The sequence below is a fragment of the Nematolebias whitei genome, chromosome 15, assembly GCF_014905685.2.
Source record: "Nematolebias whitei isolate Nwh7 chromosome 15, NemWhi1, whole genome shotgun sequence".
NCBI classification, from domain to species: Eukaryota; Metazoa; Chordata; class Actinopteri; order Cyprinodontiformes; family Rivulidae; genus Nematolebias; species Nematolebias whitei.
Genome location: NC_056512.1, coordinates 19979169 through 19985566, shown reverse-complemented (window position 1 = coordinate 19985566; position 6398 = coordinate 19979169).

The window sequence follows — 6398 nt, the reverse complement described above, 5'->3', positions numbered from 1 at the left end:
ATAAAAGACATGTCCTGATCAAAAATAACACCAAGATTTTTAACATTAGAACTTCCTACCTCTTTTTAAACTTGACCAAAGAAAGAGAAATTGTGTTTGTTTTTATTTTTGTTCACTTGACACCAAAGTTGCCAGGTCTGAAACTTGATCTGTTAGGATAAAAATCTCTGCTCAGCCACTGTGGCTTTTCTTTGCTTTTTTCCAATTTGTTTACATTCTTTCAGAGAAAACAAAATCCAACACATTCTGGAAACTTGTAAAACAATTCATAATGTGGAGGACTTGTTGCTGAAACTTTCTGTTGTCTTTGCCCTCATAAGCTGCTGCTGTGACGTGTGACTGAAATATTTACTGTGAGAAACATGCATGTAGTGGCAGAGGGCCCTCGGACTGCTCGGGGCCATGGAACACGGTGCTTGCTTTTAATGTTTTTGTACCATCGAGTCTAACATGCTTCACCAGAGAAGGTCTGAGATTGTTTATAAAAGTCCCAGCAGTGTAAAAATGAGCCTCTGAGGTCTGTTTCAGAGCTGTACCAGTCTCTAAAATGAATGTGTGACAAGGATTTTATTCATTATCAAACCTCACAGCAGAAATCCGTTCAAAACTGAATGAAAACACATTTTTATACATCTTGAGTTGATCAGGGATCTTAAGTGATGTCTTAATACTTCTAGTGCCCTTTTCCCAAGTCAAACATAATGTTTTCATTGTGTCTTTGTGGAGACTGCATGTAAGATTCATCTGAAGGATTCAGCCATGACAAAACGCATTTAGTGGCTGAAATCCATTTTTCTCTTTCACTTTTGGGGTGTGTACTCGGCCCTCTTCAGTTTGACTGCATGAACCAGGTCTGTAACAGAGCTCAAGTGGATATATTCTACTCCAGAAAACTCCTGTGGTCAGGAGGTAGTACTTTAGGGATCACCCTGGATATTTCCAAAAACAAAACTAAATCATCCATACATTCTGACAAAAAGTCTGAAATACTCATGTCACACCAATAAGTGACGAGAACGTCCACATAAAAAACAGAAGGGAAATGCTAAGTTTAGCTAAAGTTTCTCCTAAAACCTTTTTTTTCCCTTCAAAACCTTGTACGTTTTCCTATGACTGCAGTAATTCTGTGTTCAGTGTCGCAGTCTGGTTATTCTGAGGGTGCAGGTTCGAGCCCAGGTTTCTTTAGGAAGAGCAGAATAAAACAGTCTAATTGTTTCATACGAGTTTGCTCGTTGTAGCGACCCCTGCAGAAGGGAGCAACCGAAAGAAAAACAACAGTTTACAATATTTTCTGGTTTCAACCACTTCAGCTCACAAAGATCATATTTAATCCAGACATTAAAATTTAAGAGTAGCTTAAGGTGAAACACACGTAAGTAACCAGTAACGGCCTTTATTTTTGGGCAAAACTTAACCATAATTTAAAGGCTAGCAGTTGCATACCACCCGCCACCATTTTAAACTAAGATCATCTTATTTTGAGGAATGACAGAATTAACTTTATTTTGGTCAAACTGAAAAAAATCATTAAGCCAAGCTCATACAATACCTCAAATGATCGGTTGTTGCTCAAAGTCTGCATTGTGGAGAACTCTCAATCACCACCACATGAATTTTTTGGCACAATATATACAGTATAGGCATTTTTGTGTTGTCTAATGTTTATAAGATGAAGCAGCCATATTCAACTGGGTTGAGTCCAAAAGTTGTTTAGCTGTAAATCTACACTCAATTATATTTTGAATGTTTCATTAACATTTATCCAGTGGTTTTTGAGTTATTTTACTAACAGAACACAAACAAATACCCACTCACAGACACAGGTTGCTCCACCATTGTCTACAGGCGATAATAACATTATATTTTAAAAAGAACACAAATATGTCTGCACTCGTACATTGCTCATATATGTTACGAAACTGCTGGGAAAAGGTTTAGTTGAGGCGATAATACTGTCACTTCTGAACTGAAACCGACACATAAAATTAATTTTTTGTTATGACTATACTTCACATGATATATTTTACATTGGATTTATTTTTTATAGTTCATCGGAGAACAAAATATTATGCCAAGCCAGTAAAGAAGGGTGTAACTTTTAGACTGAGTCGTTAAATCATGCGTTTTCATAATAAATGTTGGTGGAACTTTAATTTACTTTTGGAATCCGGTCTGGGATCTATCTAAGAACCAAAAGTCATGTGGTCAGAGGCACGTAATGTGTTCAGTTCTCCAGCAGAAAATTCAAACTGTCTGTATTGAAGCACAGCAGTCTGTGTGAAATTTGAATCATAAACAAGCGATATGCCGACGTCCCCAGTTATTAAGGGATTTGAATAGTTAATGTTTGTAGTTTTTTAGAGGAGTGTTTTTCTAGACTGTAATTGAACAGGGAATGCAAGTAAATCTTAATATGTAATGTATTTAAGACGTTACACTGTATAAAAATCGAAGTAGTTTTTTTTTTTTTTGTCCAAGGAAGCACAGAGTGAAGGATCCCGTGGTGTGGACTGAGCAATTTTATCCATGACCAGGTGCAGTGGTGGACATTGGTGGCCATGGCCACCATAGATGAATCTAAACTGGCCACCCTTCTCATTTGTGGAACATATACATTTAAGAAATATAAATGCTAGAAAGCATAGTTCCATAATAGGAATGGTCATTTTTCCATGTATACGATGATTTTTGATTTTGACCTGGCAACCCAATTTTTGAGCGACCTTTCTTATGCCTAGATGCAGCCACACACCAAACTGGAAGTCGCTACCTCACTTATTTTTCAAGTTATCATGCTCACAACGCAGACGAACATTTAGAGTGGCAGCCATCTTGGATTTTGATATGGTAACCCAATAAAAAAAAACAAAATGTCTTTTGCTTAGATGTAGCCACACACAAAAATGGAGATAGTATCTGTGGGGCAGTTATGGCTGAGTAGTTAGAGCAGTTGTCCTCCAATGCAAGAGTTAGGGGTTTGATTCCACCAGCAGTCACATGCCGAAGTGTCCGTTGGCAAGACACTGAACCCCTCATTGCCTCCGATGTGTGTCCCATCAGTGTATGAATGTGATAAAGCTCTGATTATTCTTTGTATAAATCTAGTAGAGTGATGTATGAATGGGTAAATGAGGACAGATTGTAATGTAAAGAGCTTTGAGTATCTTGATAAGATAGAAAGGTGCTATATAAGTCCAGTCCATTTACTTCACTTATTTTTTTAAGTTATCATGCTTACAACATGCACAAACGGACAGAGGGTATTTCCAAGTCCCCCTTTTCACTCCATAATGGGAGACAACAAATCACAACTGCACTGGATGATTAGTGATGAACTCATGTAACAGAACATCACCCACACATCCAGTGCAGGTGTTGGGTAAGCATTTTAAGAGGACTTGACACAAGCATGTAGTTTCTGTTTGTGTGTTTGGGTACGGCACCATCACTAAACCGGCTCTTTTGATGAAAATATGGTCATGTAATCTGAACACGCTGCCTTCAGCTGAAATCACAGACTGAGACCAGACCCTGTTTGATTTGGCCCTCCTTCATCAGTCCCCGATATGAGTGGCTGAGCATGATTATACACAGTGAGAGCATCATTGGCTCAGAATAAACAACGATTGAGCTGGAATTCCATTATTTTCCACCTCCTTGATGGTTTCTGAAGAGTTCTTCTCAGGCACCTCGTACATGCTGCAAGTATAAACACCTGTTGACAGGGCTGGGAAATTATGCGTTCTTGAGCATCCAAATGTCTTCAACACATCTACGCGTTTGGTTTCTACCACAGTGTTTCCCCGCACAGACGGAGTAAAGAGCCGCATCCGGCAGTCTGAGGGATGAGTAGTTCTCCTCCACCATGCACACCCACAAAGAGCGCTTCCTATACAACGCCTGATAGATGGCCCTTGAACATAAATAGATTGGAACAGCGTAGCTCTAAGTAGGCCCTTGAAAGCAAATGAAAGCCGAGCCAGAAAAGACACCTTTCCTTTTTGGGATGTTCAGTCACAGCGTGCAGCTGCCCTCGAATAATAATCCTGCAGAAACAGCTCAGTGGTGCAATCTCATTGAATACGTATCACCTAATAAATTATGTACATGGAATAAACTGAAACCCCATAGCTAAATGTTTCTGTTTAAAGGAGCAGTTCAGAACTTTTGAAGTGGAGTTCCTTTTAAAGGTTGTATACAAATATTATAGTAGAACCTCTGAATCCGAACCAAAAAAAAATCTCATGAACCACTGGACGAATTTTGATGCAACTCACAGACAGTAATTATTAGATGTATGACCAGTGATTAACCTTTAGCGTCAACCCAATTTATGATGGCTGCCACAACCAACTGACTCTAAAAGACACAACAATGACTGTAAGTCACTTTTACAGATATTGAGCTAAACTTTTGTGTGGTAGTAGCTGAGAGTCATCCTAAACGTATACTTTAAGCGTTAACTGATAGCACAAAGAAGATTTTGCGATTGCCTATTTGGACTCAGCTGAGTCTGTCTGTTGGAAAAACATCTCATGAACTACTGAACAAATTAAATTACACTTTTTGAAAGAAATGTTTAGATTTACGGTACATCTACAACTGATTAACTTTTTTGTCAGTCTAATTCCAGATGGCTACAACACATTAGCCAACACAAAAACAGTTATACTTCACAGTCTTTCTCCTACATAACTTGCCATGCTAGGGCTCTCATCTCTGTGATTTTTGTAGACGGGGGGAAGACGGAGACACGTGTGCTGTTTGTACTGACAGTTTTCAAGCGGGGATTTCAACGTGAGGGAAGAGGCAACGTGAGCGCTGCCGTTAGGTTATTAGTCAGCGTGCCTGTATTGCGCGCCACTAGGTTAGTGCTACGTCAATGCTGATGGAGGGGGTGCAGTTCGGTTTGGTAGACAGGGCACTCAGTTCTGTTGACGTGGCGGGGCGCCCCTCTTGTATAGTGATGGGAGAAACACTGCTTCAGATGATTAAAAGTGGGTGTGGTAGTAACTCATTCACAACACATCTCGCAATATCGCGAGAGTGAAAATTATTTTCAAGCTATATTTCTTATAAGATTAACTAATGAATTCTTTTTTTTATTAATAACATTTCGGTATTCAGTGCTTCTAGCAATGTTATTTAAAGCATGATGATATTCTTACAGGAAGTTCCCGAAGGGGACACTGGAAATGCTACAGCTAGCAGCTACATTATCTGTGCTTGCAAAAATAAAACATTAAGTTCTGTTTAAATAACTGTGTATTTCAAAGGTAAAGGTTAATTCTTAAATGTTTAGAACTCGTAAGGCCTCAGTGTTAAGACTGAAGACTTGTGGGTAAAAACAGTGAAAATGTTGTAATGCCACTTTGGTGATATGTGCTGCTGATTATTTCATGCTGCTGATCTCATGCTGCTGATTATTTCATGCTGCTGTGTTCATTCGTACCCATCTGCTCACACAGACTCATGTTTGGGCTGCTGTTACACCGTATTGTTTTACATTATTAGTGTTTAGCGAATATCTTAGATCTTTTAGTGTACCGTTTAGTGTATATCTTTGTTATATCTTAGATCCTTATATACTTTTTCTTTTTACACTTTATATTTTTGCTATTGTTGGATGTAACTGAGACCCTGTGTACACAATTTCGTTCCACCTCATGTACCACATTTGATGAAATCACAATAAACCTACTTGAATAATTATAGTTGTGACAGAATGGCAACAAGAGGGTTAAAATGGCAGCAGTCCACTTTAAATTTGGCCTTATGTGGCGCAGCCAGCATCCCAATCTGGTCATAATCAAACAATAAAACTCAAGTTTATCAAAACTAAAGCCGGTCAAAGAGCTGTCTGCAACAGGTTCATAGCTTTCCATGGAAACAAATGTTTAACATCTGAACTGTACACATTTTTGTTTACAATTTTATCAAAAACAAAACTGGATCAGAGATGAATTAGTGCGCAGCTTGTATGATCTGATTTTGTTCAATGAATTTAGGTTTTATGGCGATCATAAGACAGTTGTTTATAGTGAGTCCTTGAATTAACTGAATTGCTGTCTAAAGGCTGAGTGGGGCCCAAAGTCACTTATTGAAACAACATTTGTTCATCAAATTACACTTTCACATACATTGTAAAAAGTTTATTTTAATCTTGGAGAAATCATTTTGTATTTTAGCGATTTTAAAAAATATACTTCAAAACAACTGTTGCACAAAAACGAATGAATGTTGAAACGTACCAGCATTGACTTTATTCAATGTTCCATCAGCTGTCCATAACAAACGCCCTGCAGCATTTTTCCTCACACTTCCTTTAAGTGGAGATAACATCTGGGATAAGGAAGCAACACTGACAGGGGAAATGTGTGTGTGTGTGTGTGTGTGTG